Raw genomic sequence first — 20,174 nt, 5'->3', positions numbered from 1 at the left:
TTTGCGCTCATGCTTACTTTCTTAGAGCTCCGGTCGGCTGCCCGCCACACCGATGACAACCACTGCCACCACACACATGCGACACCCCCCGCTGGCGTGAGGGACTCCCGCGACCACCCCGGGAGCCTTTGAGAGCGGCGGTGTGGCCGCGATGTGCCTGGAGTGACCCGAGTCGATCACCGCCGAGCCCCACCCAAAATGGCGGCGCCCGGGGACTGATGCCGGGGATCCCGAGGGACCGGTGCGGACCTCCAGTTAACGAGCTCCGGAGCACTTCCTGCGCCCCAGAGAACATCCTGCACACCCGGAAGGTACTGCCGGCCAGGCACCAGTAACTGCGGTGCCGCGAGCGAGGGCCTCTTGATGGTGGCTCGACCCGCCGTTCCCCGGCCCGCCTGGAAGACCCGACAGACACGCAAATTCATCGTGGTCAGACAGCCTGGCCTCTGCGTGTGCGGCCCCTGAGGGCGCCGCGGTGTCCTTGCCTGTGCCCGCGCTGCCCCCGGGATCTACTGCTGGGGACCTGAGCGGGAGTGAAGAGATGTCCCCGCGGATTCTTCTCTACAAAATGGCGCCGCCCGCGTACTCCCGCGGAAGCACCTAACAACGAGGCCCCTGAGACCTGCTGAGGCCCCTGAGACCTGCACCTGGGAGCATCGGCGGGGCAACACCTCCGAAGGGAACCCGCGACTGTGACAGGTACCTTGATGCAGAGGCCCAGACGCTCCGCAGCCGGCGAGCCCCACACCTCACTGCCTGGACCGGGCCTCCAGTCGGCCCGCTTGTGACCTGCTGGGTGCCGATAACTCGCCACAACTACCCCCCTGAGAAGTGGTGAAAAAGTGGGGGCGTGCGACGGCGAGGGAACACGCCAGAGGCCTCCCTAGCCCCCAACCGACCCGGCAACACGGTGAAAAGGTGGGGGGTGCGTGACGGCGAGGGAACACGTCGGAAGCCTCCCCGGCCCCCAGCCAGCCCGGCGACGCGGAGGACACCTACCTGAACCCTGCGTCCCGTTGTCGGGGCCCCGCGAGTTCCCACGGCCCGGCGGTGACCGGCCCACCCAATTGGGGAGGAATTCACCCTACTGCCGTCGGCATGAGAGACGCGACCAGCACGAGTGAAGCAGACAGATCGCGACGTCTCCAGTAGGCCACGTCGGACCGGTGGGTCATCCAAGTCTCCAATGGGAAGACCACAGAGAACGCTGACCACGACGCCGGCGCCAGCCCAGAGACGCTCGCCCTCCCCGGGTCCATCGCGCAACTCGAAAACCGGAGGGCCGCCGCAAGAGGCGGACTTGTCAACGAAGCTTGACAAAGTATTAGCGGCCATCGAACACTCCCGTATGTCCATGGAGACCAAATTCGGGGAATTGGCTTCAGACATTACCCTGTTGCGCGACGACCATAGGAAATTGGCGGACAAGGTGAAGCAGGAGGGTCAAACGCTACATGAACTGAAACCACAGGTCCAGATCAACCAAAAAGCCATCAAAGAACTGCAGGACAAAGTCAACTTCCTGGAACACAAGGCGGACGATTTGGAGGGGCACTCCCGCCGGAGTAACATACGCCTGATCAACCTGCTGGAGGGAGTGGAGGAGGCAGACCCAATTCAATACATTGAGACGTGGATAAAAACGTTCACCCGGACCCAAGACCTCACGCCATTCTTCTCTGTGGAGAGAGCGCACAGGGTCCCGGCCGGACGCCCCCAGGCTGGCTCCCCACCCAGACCATTCCTGCTAAAGCTTCTGCATTATCAAGACAGGGACACGATCCTACGGGCGGCCAGGCAAGCAAAAGTCCTCAGAGTGGAAGACAAAAATGTGATGGTGTTCCCGGACTATTCTCAAGCAGTGCAGCGCCAACGCGCCACATTCCAGGCAGTGAAGCAAACCCTGCGCCAACACGGGATTCAGTACGCCCTCCTTTTCCCGGCCCGCCTCAAAATCCTACATGAAGATTCAACACACTTCTTCACGGATCCAGTGGAGGCAAGACGCTGGTTAGATCATCGCAACCAGTCCCTGTCAGACCGCGAGGATACACCGTCGAGCTCCGCCTCCAATAAACGGCGGCGACTACGATCCAAGAAGGTCACTCTCAAACAGATGAATCGACCGCCGACTCTCAACACCAAACGCGTCCCGGACTTGGAACAGATCATAGCGGATCGACGGAGGGCCATACAAGCGGCGGCGGAGGTACGGCAACCAGACGCCGAACGGGAGGAGGATCGGGGCCCTCACATCTTCACATCCGAGGACGAAGGTCAGAGCGATACCCGCACCTCCAGGGAAGGCTCAGCTTCTCCGCCAACAGTGACTCCGCAGACCGCGGACACGCTCATCTGAGGGCTGCTGACACAGACCACGGTAAGGCCGAGATGCCCGGACATGCTCGCCGACGGGGGACGCCGGGAAGCCTCACCTAAGGTAATGGTGGAAGCACATACATATACAGAGCTGCGGTGCGGCGGGCAGCCTAGACCTGGGCCCACGGCACTACCGCCGCACCACCCCCTCACACCAAACGAACTAGAGACAGTACGAGATGTACAGTTTGGACTTATTGTGCCAAGCAATAGGCCCCTTCAGTTGGGACTGTTTCCCAGATGTTGTTTCTAAGTTACCCCCCTTCCCATTTCACCCTGATACCCTTACAGGAGAGGACATTTGGTCACTATGGGGACATGTATGGAGGGAAGCTATACGGGCGAGAGTGGCTCTGGTTACGAACACCCGGTGGTGGGAAGACCGACCGACACAACTGACAATCTCACATGACAAAATCCCCTAATACGGATGTTACCTTTATTACACTTAATGTCAGAGGACTGCACACGGCGAGCAAACGTTATGCGGTCTATGCGTATCTGAAGAGACAGCAGGCCCACATAGCTCTCCTGCAAGAGACTCATTTGACGACGACGGAAGCTAGCAGATTACAGAAAAAATGGAGGGGCATAGTATGCGCCACGGGGTACTCTGCATTCGCCAGGGGCACATTGATATGGGTCAGACCGGGAGTCCCCTTTAGAGAGCAGACCAGAGTGGTGGATAAGGAGGGACGCTATGTACTACTGGAAGGGCAACTGGATGGGCAGTCTATCCTGATAGGCAGCATCTATGCCCCCAACGTGGAACAGAACGTCTTTTGGGCTCGCCTCACGACCACGTTGGCACACCACACCCACACCCCTTGGCTGCTGGGAGGGGATTACAACTGTGTCTTGGACACGACCCTCGACCGTTCCGCCCCCCACCGCCGTGCTCACCACTTTACAAACAGACGGAATTTTTCAATGCATGGGTCCAGCACTGGACATTGACTGACACATGGAGGGCACTAAACCCCACAACGAGGCTGTACTCATTCCACTCCGTCCCCCATGACCTTCGAGTACGACTAGATAGATTCCTATGCTCACCTGCCATACATACGAAAGCTCGGCACACAGACTATCTTGGTAGAGTACTTTCAGATCACGACGCCCATACCCTGACCCTTAGATGGAAACCGCCCCACCCACCAGTGCCGACATGGAAGCTCCCTCGGGAGTGCCTAACAGACCAGGTATTCACACATGAACATGGGGAACACTTGCAGGAACACTTCAGGCTAAACGCGGGATCAGCATCCTCCAGCCTCATACAGTGGGATGCGCACAAAGTGACAGCAAGGGGCCACTGCATACAACAAGTGATATGGGTGCGTATGGTCCTAGAGCACGCATTATGTGATGCAGAGCGCGCGCTGGCAACCCTGCTACAGGCGGACGACCGTGGAGAAGTGACCCAACAGCGCATAGCAGAAGCCAAGACGAAATACGCTGAAACACTGAGGGACTTGTGTAAATATAACTTCGGGAAATACGCCACCAGGGTACACCGGGAGGGTAACAGGGGAGGCACACTTTTAGCCTGGTTGGCTAGACAAGACCCCGACTTGAAACCCATCACGGAAATTACGGACCAGTCCGGTCGACTCCAGACCTCCCAGATCGCAATCATGCAAGTTTTTCACGCATACTACTCACACACATATCAGACGCCGTGTCAGGGTGATCCCCATGCGATGGCCGACTTCTTCCTCACGTTACCCGTCCCCCAGATCTCACCAGCGGTCCAGAAGGACCTCGACCAGAAAATAACACGTACCCAGATTAAGGCAGCGATAGGAGCACTTGCCAGAAACAAGGCCCCAGGCATGGACGGCTTCCCCCTTGAATATTACCATGCATTTTCAGTTCACCTTACCCCACGATTGGCAACCATGTTTGAGGACGCGCTCAAGGTAGGGGCCCTCTCTCGTTCCCTCAGAGAATCACTAATAGTTTCGTTCTTGAAACCACACAGAGATCTCCGGCTTCCGTCGTCTTACAGACCGATCGCACTACTCAACTCAGACGGTAAAATCCTGGGTAAAATGCTGGCAATGAGATATGCCCAGGTCGTACCCCAACTGGTCCATCCCGATCAAAATGGGTTCGTGCCTAACCGCAATACGTCTCACAACCTCCGTAGACTATTCCACATCCAGGACGTGACGCGTGACCAGTTCCCGAATGCAGCTTGCCTAATCTTAGACCTCGAAAAGGCGTTTGATACTCTCCTGTGGCCATATCTGTTCGAGGTCCTCGCGAAGAACAATTTTGGCCCACGCCCCACCGCTTACACCAGGCTCCTCTACTCGCAGCTCACGTCCAGAGTCCGGATGGGTACTTACATTTCTCCGGAATTCAGCGTGGAAAGAGGGACCAGACAAGGATGCCCATTGTCACCCCTCTTGTTCGCCCTGGCGGTTGAACCCCTAGCGATACGCCTATGTCGAGAGGGCATAGACTGGGGTATTCCTCTAGCGCACACATGGCACTGCGTATCTCTATATGCAGATGACCTTCTCATCTATGTTAGGGACGCCACGAGCGACCTGACATGCATCTGGAAAACACTGGAGGAGTTTGCGGATGTGTCGGGCCTCAAGGTCAACTGGGGGAAATCCTCCATATACCCACTGAGGCCCCGTATGACCCCCTTCGAAGCCCAGATAGGCGCCCAATCACTTGCATGGAGTGCTGAGGCCCCCCGATACCTGGGAGTACGGTTGTACCACACCCCGGAGGACATATATGCAGGAAATCATCGCTGAACCCTGGCTGGCCTACGATCAGAGGTTAGCTTCTGGAAGACGCTCCCGCTAGCGCCTATAGGCCGCGTGGCCCTGGCAAAAATGATTATGGTCCCCCGGCTGCTGTATCACTTCGTGAACCTCCCAGTGATCCCACCACGATCATTTTTCAGAGAACTAAACACTCTCCTGACAGAACTGGTGTGGGGAGGGGGCCGGCGACGAGTGGCGGTGTCCACACTCTACCTACCCACCACGGAGGGGGGACTGGGTGCGCCGGCCTTCGAAGCATACTTCCTAGCGGCCCAACTCCAGTGGCTGTCCTATTGGACGGCAGGACGTCACACAGGGGAAACCATCACGGCTCATGGTCCTCTGTCGCAGGCCGCGATCGTCCGACTTCTGCTGCCGGGTACTAGACCCATACGAACTCGACCCATGCAAGTATCCATAGCCCGTGCTTGCATGATGCGCATCCACCGCCTTTCCAAAACGCAACCGCCATATTCGCCCCTGCTGCCACTAGTGGGTTTCCCACGCGGAGACTCATACTACTCCCCGGGTACACTTCGGGTCTGGACGGAGTTGTCAGTCACGGAGGTCGAATCCCTTTTCGATGACGGCCAGTTGAAAACGTTTGCACAGATGATGGACCAATATGACCTCCCCCCCGGGCAGTTCTTGCTCCATAGGCAATTAATAGACAGCAGCCGCACACACTGGGACCCGGATGCCGGTGAACCCAAGACGCACCCAGTGATCCACGCGATCATGCACATGGGAGTGGGGAGACACCTGGTAACGTGGCTCTACAAAGCGGTGCGCTCGCTGCTCCTTCCCTCTCTCCAATCTCTACGGCAGAAGTGGGAGACGGACATCGGTAGTGTAGTCCACGATAAGGAATGGAGCGCAGCCTTGGAATTTCCTAAAAAAGTCTCCAGAAACGCCAGATTCCGCAATATACAATTTAACGTCCTCCATAGGGCCTATCTCACGCCGGACCGCCTCCAGAGGTTCTTTCCAGACACCCACTTCGAGTGTCCCCGCTGTCAAACTCCGGGGGCGGATTTCAAACATATGTTCTGGGATTGTTCCACCCTCCGACGTTTCTGGGACACAATCCACCGCACTCTTGAGGGGGTCACGGCCATCGCAAACATGAACACATGGGAGGCATGCGCGCTCGGAAATTTCCACAGACGGAAAGCCGAGAAAACACAACACCGATTTTTATCACTGGCCATCCTCTTGGCGAAGCGCGGAATCGCCATGCACTGGACGGCCCCCACGGGACCGCCGGAGGCGGCGTGGATTGGCGCGGTAAATAAATGGGGCAAGGCGGAGGAGGAGGAAGTACGTGGCCATCGCAAGCACCCCATATCCCTGGAGTGGGCTCAGCTACTACACAAATTCACGCAGGCGACACGCCCCCAAGAGTCACCTACTGTCTCACAATCCCAAACACGACCGGCCACACCAATTCCCACACCTCCATGACACTGCCACAAGTACTGCACGAACGTCATGTGCGGCCACGCCCAGCGACCCTTCGCACCAGGACACATATCAACTACGCCCACTACTCACTTGCGCCAGACGACCCGGGAGCACAGACACTGTGCTCTGATAAGGAAACCCACATCCCTCCCTCCCGCTCTCCCCTAATTCTTTCCCCCCCCCAAGTTATTCAGTTCACCCCTCAGTTCCTGGGAAAGTTAGGAAGCTCGAACTTGACGGGGTACTCTCCTTGCATATGGTTCACTGCGCAGACCCATAGCTAACGATGACACGATGTCACATGCCACCGGGAACATGCCCACACAGTCGGCGCCTCCGGCGACACCCTCACAGCAACCAAAATACCACGAGTTCACCCCCTCACTGACACTGATTGACGGACTAAGGTGAACAACACGACTCCCCCCGGGATGATGCACGCGATCTGGTGGGAGGCCACGTGGTACACCCTACCGGTTGCACGGATAATGGTGCTCGACAGACAACAGACCCCGAAATAGGCAGTGCCGCAGAGTGTCTATCTCTACAACTGTATTTCCGTGGTCCCATCTTGCAATGCTCGTATACCTTTATGATTACTGTCATATTGTTTATGTAATGCAACCTAAAACCCAATAAACAAATTTAAACGAGAAAAAAAAACTTTATTTGTCGAGAAAAATTCACAGCAGATGTTATTCTAGTTGCGCAATACGAACAGCAGGCCCGGCCACACTGGAGACACAAGCAACATGTAAATATCACTCCAAAAGCTCCGGCCAGCACTATGAATATTTTCCAAGCCCAGGTTGCTAAAAGACCCCAGAACCAACTACTAAGGGACCAGGTACCATTATCCACATGGGCTTCACTGGCTAATCGATGTAGTTTCTGTATAGCAAGATGAATGGTAGGGGCCGAATCTGGAATAAACACACAGCAAGAGCTGCCGATCACACGACAGGCTCCTCCCCTATCTGCGAGGATGACGTCAAGAACCATCCGGTTCTGGAGCGAAACAAGCCTCGTCGCTGCAAGCTCTACAGTGATATTAGTTAAAATACCAGTAGTGGTCTGGACCACGTTTTCAACTATTCTAGACAGACGTCGTATGCTGCGGCTATTAAATATGGGTCCCCAGAAGGGGAGAAGACCCTTACCAAAATCTTCGAATTGTTGTAAAGAAGTATCTGTTTGATCGGTACTATCAGTGTCATAGCTTCTAACGTTTCTGCTAACCACTATCTCTTTCTGGATCAACTGATGAGTTTGATGATAATCGGGCGGAGCAATATACACAGGAGGGTAGAGAAATGAGAGATAGCAACTTCCGGCCCATCCCCGGGTGAAGCCATGTATATGCATTCTCACCACAGACGAAATATACATCTGGTGGGGTGATCATAAGTGGGGTACTATATATCTGTAAAGTGTAGGTGTAATTACATCTGCTCTTTCCGACCTTAACATGACCCCGTCCCTGTATACAAAAGGGAGAGGTAGTATTAATGATGGGAATTGGCAAGGCCTTGTCATTCGTAACATTTCTTTCCTTAAAATGCTGGAAATACATAGTGTCATTAAAGAGTTCAAAATCCTGCATTTCCTCCATTAGCCATGTAACATTCTTATAATCCGTATACACGTTCATGCAAGCATTAGGGTCTAAAGAACCCTCTCCCCCATTTCCTGCTGCATCAAATCCTTGATGTTTTTCTATGTATTTCAAAATAGCTTCATAATCCTTGTCAGTATAAATTTTCGGTTCGGCTACATAATGGGAATACATTAAAGATAACAACTGGAACCAGGATTCACAACTAGCTAAATATGACATCGGTAAGGAGATGAACAGTTCATGCTGGTGCATGACTGAAGGAAGTAACCCACATACCCAACAGTTCATCTTATTCGTGGTGCTGTGTGTCTGGTGCAACATTTCAATAAAAGCATTTTTCATATACGTTTCTCTATGTCTGGCCTTGTGAGGGGGCAAAGAATAGAAGAGATGCTCTTCCGGGGCAACAGTAGTTCCTAACAGCTTCTGTACTGGGTGTTGAAATTCTAAATATACGAATACACACATCATAATTATTGCAATGATAACAATGAAAGCAACGAATGCCACCTTCACTCTGGTGGACCATCCGGAAAATAAATGCATATTATCCACATATCGGCGAGGGGCTAGTGGCCTTTCATCCTCCATCGCAAATCGAGCAAAAGAAAACATACTCTCTATAAGTCCAATTCTAACTCGGTCCCTCTCTATAAGTCCAAAAACTATCTTTGTATCCACAAAGCACGCACGCCACCAGAGGGGATCTTCTCCCTGTGTCCGTTCTAGGGCCTCACAGGCAGACTCTCATCATCATCAAGTGAGAAAAAGAAATGATCTTTCTCTGGGAAAACAACCGCAGCCCCCAACTCAGTCTTTCTTTCTGAACAGAGCTGCTTAACACAGTGTTCCAAGCTCTCAACGAGTTCAGTCCAGTGTCTCGCTCAGTACCCCAGTATACCTATCTGATATTTTTCAAATAAAGTCTTTCCCTATTTTCTTCCACGAAAAACTGGGGTATCGCGCTGTTTTCGGGGCCGCAGGTCGTAGTTACAGCGACCAGGTCGCTCCTGGTCAGAGAACAACTCAGTTGCAGGGGCATCAGATGCATTTGATCTCTGTGATATACCAGAAACAACGGCCTCCGCTATTTGAGCCGCCGCCTTGTCACCGGAGGGCAACGCTTCACTTGGCTGCCCCTCCTCTCGGGCTTCAGAAAAAGGCACAAAGCTCTGGGGCGACTCTCCTTCCTGGCTAGGAATTCCTTCATGGTTTTGCAAATCAAAGGGTAAAGGAAGCGGAAGGCGCTTCAAATGGCTCGCATGGATCCAATGTTTACGTCCATGCACCTTTACTGCCATTCTTGTAGCAAGTATGATCTGGTAGGGGTCAGACCATTTCGGTTCCAAACTCGATTTCCGTTGGTAGTTCCTCACCAGGACCCACTGGCCTGGTTCCAACCGATGTCCTGGACCCTCTGGTAGCGGCCGCAATGTCTCGGATACCTGTTGATGAATAGAACGCAGATCTTTAGTCAACGCATACAAGTAGTCTGTCATCAAAGGATAATCAATATCTCTAAAAGATCTGGGTCTAGGGACTCCCCACACATTGGCGGGGCGGCCAAACACAACTTCATAGGGGGATAACCCTGTTCTTGTGTGCGGGGTGGTTCTCAAAGACAGTAAGGCTAAAGGGAGGGCATCGGGCCATTTCAATCCTGTACTAGCACAGATCTTGGCCATTTTTAACTTCAATATGCCATTGTATTTTTCGACCAGGCCCGCTGACTGAGGATGTCTGGCTGCATGAAACTTTTGCCTGATTTGTAGTCCATCACAAACACTCTGAACCAGGGAGGCATTAAAGTGTGAGCCATTATCAGACCAGATAATTCGGGGTAAACAAAAGAGGGGAAAATATTCTTTAATCAAAGCTTTAGCAGTGGCAACTGCAGTGGCTTCTTTAGTGGGGTAGGCTTCAACCCATTTACTGAACGCACAAACCACCACTAGCACATATTTCAAATTATTCACTCTCTCCATTTGTATGTAATCAATCTGAAGAACTTCGAAGGGCAAAGATGGCGGTGCAAAATTTCCACTCAGGACCGCCTCTCTGCCACCCGAATTGTAACGTAAACATACTGGACAATATTTAACCAGATGTACTGCTGTTTTGGGAGTATTTGGGTTATTCCAAACTGGGTCCAACACTGCACAAATCCCCTTTGCCCCTATGTGTGCTGGACCATGGGCCATGGTCACTACAGCATATACCAATGCATTATGGAGTAACCAACGCTGTTTCTCAGTTCGATCTATCCAGCATTCATTTTTGTCCAACTGTCCCACTTCTTGTTCCCATTTCTGTGCCTCATCTATGGTAGCTTCCTTCTGTAATTCTTTTACGCTCTCAATGGTATTATCAAACACAGATGTCTCCGCCACCCACCGGGCTGAAGCACTAGGGAACATGGGGGTCATCTTAGTTTGAGCTGTTTCTTTAGCTACTGAGTCAGCGTAAGCATTTCCCTTTCCCGTGAAATCAATGATTTTCTGATGACCACTGCATTTAATAATGGCAACTTTCACAGGCAGTGTCAAAGCATGCAATAAACAATCAATTAGAGGACCGTGTTGAATTTTCTGACCATGCGTGGTAAAGAAACCCCTTTCCCTCCACAGCCTCCCAAAGCTATGGGCGACGCCAAAGGCGTACTGGCTGTCTGTATAAATATTTACTCTTAAGCCTTTACTGATCTCACAGGCTCGTAACAAGGCTATTAGTTCAGCTGCCTGGGCTGAGTTGTGTGAAATCCTAGCGGTCTCCACCACCGTTTCTAAGGTTGTAATGGCATACGCAGCTGTGGCTGTACCATCCGGTAATTTAAAACAAGAACCATCCACATACAATTCTCCTTGGGGTTCTAGTAAAGGGGTGTCGGTAAGATCTACACGGCCTTTTGTTTCTTCTTCAGTTCTGAATATACAGTCATGGACATCATTTGTTTCAGCATTGGAAGGGAGGGGCAATAATGTGGCTGGATTAAATGTAGCACATCTTTTGATTGTAATGTGGGGTGCAAACAATGTTAATTCATACCCTGTCAAACGAGCGCTCGGAAGGTGCTGGGTCTTAGTTCTATTTAACAGAATATCTACTGCATGGGGTACCAATACTGTAAGTTCCGTATTCAAAATGATACCTTCCGATTGCCGGATGGCCACCGCTACTGCCGCAGTGGCCCTCAGACAACTAGGCAGGGCTTGGACAACCATGTCTAATACTGATGAAAAGAAGGCGCAGGGTCTCTGCTTCCCTCCAAAATCCTGTGTTAATACTGAAAGAGAACAACCGTCCACCTCGTGCACATAAAGTGAAAAAGGCTTCCGGTAGTCCGGGGTACCTAAAACAGGTGCAGAACACAAAGCAGATTTCAAAGAGTCAAAGGCTTCTTGACATTCATCCGTCCAGGGTAGGGGTTCATGCACATCTTTAGTAGTCAGATACAACAAGGGTTTAGAGAGAAGTGAATAGTTAGGAATCCATTGGCGACAGTAAGAGGTTATGCCAAGAAAAGCACGGACATCACGTTGAGTACGAGGTACAGACATATTAGTAATTACAGATATTCGTTCTGGTGTTAGTCGTCTCCCCGCTTTCGACAGTAAGTGGCCAAGGTAGGTCACTTCCTGTCGACAATATTGAAATTTAGAGAGGGAGACTTTATTTCCTTTATCAGCCAAATGATTTAACAATTTCACTGTTGCCTCTTTGCAACCTTTCTCTGTATCAGAGGCCACCAACATGTCATCCACATATTGGATGAGTGTGTTACCTGCAGGCAAAATTAATTCATCCAGAACTGCTTTGAGAGCCTGGCTATAAATACTAGGACTTTCGGTATAGCCTTGGGGTGCACGCGTAAATCTAAAGCTTCGACCTCCTGATGAGAATCCGAAGATATGTCTGCTATCAGGGTGGATTGGAATACTAAAGAAGGCGTTCTTTAAGTCTATTACAGAAAAATATTGGGCCGTAGGGGGAATCATTGTAAGAATTGTTATAATATCCGGCACCACGGGGTATTGAGGGACTACTATCTTATTGACTGCTCGAAGGTCAATCACAAAACGATAGGCAGTTCTATAATCAGGGGCAACATCAATTGGGGTCTTTTTCAAAATTGGCAAAATGGGGCTATTACAAACATTAGCAGCTGTTTCTTCCACCACTCCCTTGTCAATAAGGTCACGAATGATATGTAACAGGGCCTGTTCACCTTCTGGTGAAATCTTGTACTGGGGAATGCGTGGCATCTGTGCATTTGGTTTCAGGGTTATTGACACAGGAGCTATTCTTAACAAACCGACATCAGTGTCTCCTGTTGCCCACAATGTCCGAGGAATGGTAGAGAATTCAGGGGGTAAAGTCTCATGTTTAGCAAAGTATTGGGCTTCTGTCACAGATGGTTTCTGCATTGTCAGAAAAACACCATCCGGGGAACAATAAATGCGAGCATGTAATCGTTTTAGAATGTCTAATCCTAAAAGGTTTTCACCACAATTAGAAGTCAGAAGGAAGGGGGTGTGCATAGAGATGGGACCTATGGTAGAAGGCAGAGGTTTGGAAACGGGGCTCACTACCGGTATTCCAGAGAATCCCACTGATACATTATTTTGGCCAGACAGAGCTGCCCCTGGGACCAGTGTACGAGCGACTGAGCTACTCATCGCCCCAGTATCCACTAAAAACTTTCCCGATGTACCCAACAGTTCTCCTTGTACATAAGGTCCCTCTTGGTCAACTGGTACTGTAATATGGCCCCTGCTCTGTCCATGGCTGTCTCATGCATAATCCCGTTCATCGTATCTATCATCCTGGTAAGTCTCGTTGTAATATTGTCTGTTCTGAGGGTCATCGAAATAATTTTTCCGAGAACCCTCACGCTGTGACTCCTCTCTTCTCATGCTACTGCGATCTATGTTCCCTTGGCCTCTTCCTCGTCCCCTACTAGATCCATTCCTTGTCAATAACAGAGGGCAATCTACTCTCCAATGGCCTTCCTCCTTGCAGTAAGAACATTGATTTATTCCAATATTTGGTGGGCATCCCCTCCCTCTTCCTATTGTTTGACCTCTCTGAAATGAGCCTCACACTCCTCGTCCTGAATTATTTCCTCTACTGACTTGCTGCAGTAGCACCCTAGTTTTTAGATCCTTAGACTTTTTCTCTGATTTCTCCTTACTTTCATTCTCTCGATGTTCATAGTATTGAGCCATGCTAAGAATAACAGAGGGTGCAGCCGTAGTTCATGTACTTTCTGCAGATTGAAGACGAGTCATAACCTCAGGAAGCAAATTTGTGACAAATCTATTTACAAATAACCGAATTCCACCCTCCGTAGAGAGGTCCTGTCCACTAAAATCTATGAACACCTTCTTGAACCTTGTAAAGAAATCGGACACACTTTCGTCCTTTTTCTGTTTACACGCAGTCAATTTATCCCAATCTACCTTCCTTGGAGGAAGAAGAGTCTGCATATATGTAACAATTTTTTCTGGTACTGCTAATATTTCATCCGGGGGTTTCTCACCCGGCTTCCTTTCCTTATCCCAATCTTTTAACTGATTCCACGTTCGTCCCAGCTCAGGAATGTGGTCCGTATCATGTATCTGTCTCCATATATCCACCGGAATCAGGAGACCAAAAAACAGCTCAATATCAGCTATGGTCATAATGGCCGAATTGGCGCCTTCCGTCAGTTCTTTATAATAGGCTGTAGGATTTTTTACGGGGGTCAGGGAGCTGGGCTTTTAACGTAAGGACCTCACTTCGTTTCCAAGGGGTGTAAACCCATTGTTCCTGAAGTCTGGCGTCCTACCGTGCTCTAGTAACGTTACCAGCATTATACTTTATTTCAGGTAATTCTGGAAAGAAAAGAGGATGCACCTCTCTCATGGGGTGTTGCGCTCCCCATTCAGCACTCTTTCTGTGCATCCTTTCTGTTAGACTTGGGCCTTAGGGCAGGTTCACCCCGAATCTTTTTGCCTTTATTTGTGACCCTGTGTAGTGATTTTTGGGTCTTGGCGCACTTTTTCCCTGTGTCCCAGAGTGAAAGTGCGTGCGTGTAGTATGGCTGGCCTGCCCTCCCATAGGAATGCATGGGGAATGTGTGTGCCCTGGTAGTTCCTGATGTGTGGGGAGTGCAGGCTCGAGTTTAGTATGTATGAACTCGTGAGAGCGAATGCTGCGCAATGGTATGTGCGGCTTGTGTGTGTCTAGAAGGGAAGTGCTACTTCTGGACATTGATGTATGTGTGCAGTGAGGATACTGGAGCGTGATTGGCTGGAGCTGGCTGGCATGCCAGGCTCCAGGAAGTCTGGATGGGTCTGCCCGGTGGTGAGTGTGAGATCAGCATGAGTGATGTGTGGGAGGAGTAGATCTGTGTCCTGGATGGGCTGGGTTTTTCCCCACACAATGCTGGCTCCGCCCCCCTGTGGTTTGTCTAATGACCCAAGCCTCCCCAGTGAATGAAAGGGGTGGTTGGGCCATCAAGGGTACTCCCAAGCCAGCTGCAACTGGTTTCCCCCCACCCTGCACCTCCTAACAAAAGGATTTCTCTGTATAAATATGGGGCTGTGTCCCCACAGAAATGGTTCTACTTTTGGATCCTTGCCAGAGGGGGCTGTTGCTGCTGCTGGGGCCAGGAGGACCGCCACTTGGGGTGTCTCCCTGCCTGGAGACCCAGTGTGCTGGCTCTGGCCCTGCCTTGCCCCCCTGCCTGCCTCCAGACCCTGCTGGAGCCTTTGTTTTACTCTTAGCGCTTGGGAGCGCTTTATCTTTACCCCTAGCGCTTGGAAGCGCTTATTTGCCTGCTAGCGCTGTGGAGCGCTCTATTTTGGTTATAGCGCTAAGAGCGCTTTATTTTCCCCCTAAGCGCTGGGTGCGCTTTATTTTTGATTCTAGCGCTTTGGAGCGCTTTGCCAGGCCGAGCGAGTGCCTACCTCGCTTTCTATTTTTATTTCGAGACCGGAGCCCACCCGGTATTGCCACCATCACTTGCCGCGTTTTCCACTCGAGGGAGCCCACCCCTCGGTGAATCAGCCCCCGCCTCCCTGCCTGCCACGGGCCGCCGCGCTGCCCGCGACGACCCGGAAGTAGTGGGGCTGGCCGACCAATTGCAGCGCGGCCCCGAGAGAGGAAACCGGAAGTCCCGCCTTTGCAGCCGGGGCCCGAGGAGCAGGGCTGCGGTGCTTACGGAGCCCCGCACCAAGGAGAGGACACCTCGCCAGAAGGGGAAGCCCAGCGGAGAGAGCCGACGCCGCGAGGAGACTCCGCCTCTAGCTAACGGTGAGTGCGGGCGTTCCCCGGGTCGCGCCTCTGCCGGGGGCAGTGTCGGGCCCGATCTGGACGAGCCCTGAGGGGCTCTGCGCCCACTGTAGTTCAGCGAGCCTAGAGAAGGCTCAGGGGCATTCCTTTGTTCTGAGTCCCCCGTGAGGGACTCCGACGCCCACGGCCGCATACCGTATTTTGAGCCTAGAGAGGCTCTGAAGGGCACATTTGATTTTAGAGTCCCCCGTGAGGGACTCCATCGTTGTGAAGGGCACAAGGGGTGATAGGGCGGCCCCACGTGGCAGCGGGTCGCTCCCCCTGGTGTCGGCCCCTTTGGTTTACGAGCCCAGAGAAGGCTCAAGGTGCCCCATTTGTTTTAGAGTCCTGAGAGAGGCTCTGGGGGCCATTTTCATGATTTAGAGCGCTGAAGCTCTTGATCCCAGCCCACATTTGTTTTGCGAGCCAGAGAGGCTCTTGGGACACGAGTGTGGTCAGTAGCCCCGAGGCTCCCACACAGTGTCTCCTCCCCACCATTGTTCTTGAGCCCACCTGGCTCCAACGTTTGCCTACCTGCTATTCACAACTGTCCAGCACTTAGTGGACAGTTGCTACGTTTAGGCTTTTGTGTGCTGCCTGCGCAGCCTTCCCTGACATTGAGACTCAGGGCATTCAGCCCCTTTCGAGGCCAGTTGGCCTGAGGGACCTTTCTAGTGTTGTGCCATGTGCACCCTGCGCAATTTATGATTCCTGCTTATATGATTCTTGCGCAAAAGTTCTAACCTGCACCTCTGAATGTGTTTTAATGTTACATGTGCAATTCTTGTTTATTATTACCTTTGCTAAAAGTGACCTGCTTAGGTAATTCTTTATGTGTTTATCCCCTTTGCTAAAAGTGACCTGCTTAGAGGATTGGTTGTGTCATTACCTTTGCTAAAAGTGACCTGCTTAGGTAATGCCTTGTTCTTTTATTTCCCTTTGCTAAAAGTAACCTGCTTAGAGGAATGTTGATGTTTGATTGCCTTCGCTAAATGTTACTTGCCTAGGTGATTATTTTAGGTTTCCTTCCCCCTGCGTGATTTCCCTACAGAGACTAGGGTGGCGTAGGAGGTGATAGGTTTTCCTTCCATAGGTCCTGATGATAAGGTCCTAGCTCCCTGCGTGATTTCCCTACAGAGACTAGGGTGGCGTAGTAGGTGATAGGTTTTCCTTCCATAGGTCCTAGCTCCCTGCGTGATTTCCCTACAGAGACTAGGGTGGCGTAGGAGGTATTTTCCCTTTACCAGTAATTACTGGTTGTATGCTACATTTACTATTTCTGTGTTACAGTCATTGTATGTTTATGTGCTAAAGTGTTATACCTACAAGTATGATTTCTAACAAGTGCATACCCCTGACAGTGGCCCAGGTGGCCCTGTCCTGTACATAATCCCTTGTAAATCTTGCCCGTGCCTGTTGGCACATTGTAAAGTGTGTGTGTTATCTAATGTGTTTTTATTATTATAATACAAAGGCTATTTTTGATATAACCTTGTGTGGAGTTTCCTTTGTGGTGGGCCTTTGGTTGTTGTCGCTGGGGTGCGCGCGCAAACGCTTTACACATCGCCTCTGAGATTAGCCTTGCTGCTCGCGCCACGTTACCTAGAGGGTGAGCGGGGGTTATCTTGGTGTGTGACTCCCTTGCCCTGACCTTGGAAATGGTGATCCCTGACCGACCTCGACGCGAGCCTTGGCCGGCCAGAGGTCCCGTTTCTAACATTGGTGGCTAGCGGTGCGGATTGGACTTGCGTTTGCGCTGTACCACAGTGGCGACAGGCCACACTTCAAAACTCTGCAATTTTAGATAACCACATTTTTGGGATTATTGTTTTTAGGGAAGTTCAGTTTTGCTTCTCCTGAAAGGTGTCATTTGTATTTTGTCCAGTACCTTGTTCCCCGCCCTGCTCCCAGAGTTTGGTACCTGTGTCGCTAGTGGTCAGGTTGAGATAATCAGGGGTGGTAGAAACTGCCTTACCAGTCCGAGGGGAGGGTTGTGTGTGAATGAGTGTGTGTTACGCTGGACAGTGGAGTGCAAGTTCTGAGATAGGAATCTTGCTGAATTTTGTTGATTGTATACTCCTGTTTAGCTCAGACCCCCAGGTTCCCTGTGTGATCTCATCTCTAGAACGTCTGCCAAAATGGAGCCTGTTTTTGATCTCAGTGATCTAGTTTGGTACAGTATGCAGGAGTTGGAAAGGTTCTGTAGAGAGAGAGACATAGGGGTGGATGAGTCAGATACTGAGAACCAACTTAGGAACCACCTGGTCCAATGGTATAAGGATCAAAGGGATCTTGAGCGCAGCGAGGAAAGGGCCCAGGCCACACGCCATGAGGGTGGTGAGTCTGTGGGGAGCCCTGAAGATTCTGATGAAGAATGTGAGTTGGATGATGACAGTGGTTGGGCCCCAGCAGATAGTGAGGACCCCATAGATAGGGAGTGCCTTGCTAGGCCCAGTGTCAGTACCAGCGCCCCATCCCTTGTCCTGTCCCCAGAAGAGTGGGAAGATAGGGAGAAAGAAAGGGAGCATCAGTTAGCGATGGAACAGCTCATGTTAGAGCATGCCCAGGCTATGGCGCAGCTAGAGATCGAAAGACTCTTAGCGCAGGAGAGGATAGAGGTGGAGAGAAGGGCCATCATCCGTGAGAGAGCAGCCCTAGAGGATAGACTCTTCCCTGCGCACAGTTGTAATTGTCTGGATTCCCCAGGGAGGGTGGAGTCCAGTGGTGGCAGCTTTTTAAATGTCAGTGTAGACAGTCCCACTCCCAGTTCCCCGAGTATGGTTCCTGTTTCCCCAGAGGAGGAGAATAGGTTGAGGTTTAGGAACCTTAAGAAACCATCTCACCAGAAGTGGGGGTATTTTGTGGATGACTGTTCGGATGCAATGTGGGGTTGGCTGACGGCTAACTCGGACAATGAGGTGGACGGTGTGGTGAATATGTTCCTCAAAGAGCAGTTGCTCAGTGTTGTTTGTCCAGAGTTGCGCCAGCACCTGCTGAAGTTGAAGTGTTTTTGTCCTTGGGACCTTGCAGAGGAAGCAGAACGCTGGGACAGTGCGAGAGGTTCTTTTGAGTCACTAGTGAGTGATTCCAACAATAGTGGGTCAGGTGTCTTCCAGCCCAGTGTGGTGGAGGAGGGTGAGAGTAGCCCAGCTAGGTCCTTGGTTAGTGAGAAGGGTGTAGGGGCTGACTGCCTGTCTCAGTGGAGCGGGAGTGAGTGTGTGACTGAGAGTCCCCAGACGCCCGAAGCCCTGTCACAGAGCCTGGATGGTTTCTTTAGGGAACACCAGGAAGGGAACCTAGGCTTGCCTGTTAGTTCACTTGAGGGAGATCTCCTAGTGGGTAGAGAACCTGGAGCATCTGTAAGCGGAGCTTCCATGGTTATAGAGTCTGGCAGTACTGCTCCAGTAGGGAGAGTACAGGAGTCCAGCGTGAGGAGTGATTGGGGGAGTTCCCCAGTGGAAGAACCAGTGGGTCAGGGACTACCCAGTGGGGCTAGGATCCCGTGTAGTGACCATGGTGACACCACTTCTGTGCTGGGGGATCTTTGCGCACTGTCAGGTGGACAGGAGGCGGGAGATCTGCGCCAGGCAGACAGTCACCCAACATATGTGTCATTTGCTAGCCTCAGGGGGATGGTGTGTGAGTCCCCAGAAGTCCTGGAATGCCAGGCATTGGTTCCACCGAAGGTTTTAGACCAGAGGTTGGATGGCCAGGTTCAGGATCAGCCTGACCTGAAGGGTGGGACTACTGTAATCAGTGTCCTGACCAGTTCTTTTTCCAGAGGTACCGCCCCGGTTGGGAGGGAGCAGGACTCTGGAAGGGGGTGCAGAGGGTGGGAAAGCCCACCTCTGACCCCGGTGCAACCTGAGGGGTTAAACCCTAGGTTGGGAGAATTGTGTTTAGAGGGTACCCTTCGCAGGAGGAGGAGGAACCCTAGGAGAAGAGGTAAGGGGAGGAGAGCCTTCCCTGAGACTCCTGGTCCGCCTGAGGTTGTAGACCCTAGGTTGGAGAACCAGTGGAAGTCTAGCCCTGTCTTGCAGACAGGAAGAGTGGAGCATGGCTATTATGTGCCAGGGGTTACTACCCCCCACTTTGTGAGTAGGCAGGATCCAGTGGTACCTGGGTGGCCTAGGGCCTGGTCCTGGCCGAGGGCAGCTGGAGAGTGCCAGTGGGGTACCCCAGTTAGTCCCTACAGTAGTTTTAGAAGGAACCCTAGGGGTTCACCGTGGCGTAAAACAGGAGGGTGTCCCTGCAGTTGTGGGCCCGCGTCCTTGTTTTATCGCCCCAAGCAGGGAAGCCCATCACGGTGGTGATCGGTCTGCCCTGCGTTTTGGCTGGAAGGGGGTCGTGTTAGACTTGGGCCTTAGGGCAGGTTCACCCCGAATCTTTTTGCCTTTATTTGTGACCCTGTGTAGTGATTTTTGGGTCTTGGCGCACTTTTTCCCTGTGTCCCAGAGTGAAAGTGCGTGCGTGTAGTATGGCTGGCCTGCCCTCCCATAGGAATGCATGGGGAATGTGTGTGCCCTGGTAGTTCCTGATGTGTGGGGAGTGCAGGCTCGAGTTTAGTATGTATGAACTCGTGAGAGCGAATGCTGCGCAATGGTATGTGC

Source organism: Lissotriton helveticus, chromosome 1_2 (genome assembly GCF_964261635.1).
Source record: "Lissotriton helveticus chromosome 1_2, aLisHel1.1, whole genome shotgun sequence".
In the NCBI taxonomy this organism is placed as follows: Eukaryota; Metazoa; Chordata; class Amphibia; order Caudata; family Salamandridae; genus Lissotriton; species Lissotriton helveticus.
The sequence above is the reverse complement of the archived record's forward strand: the minus strand, read 5'-3'. Positions refer to the sequence as shown.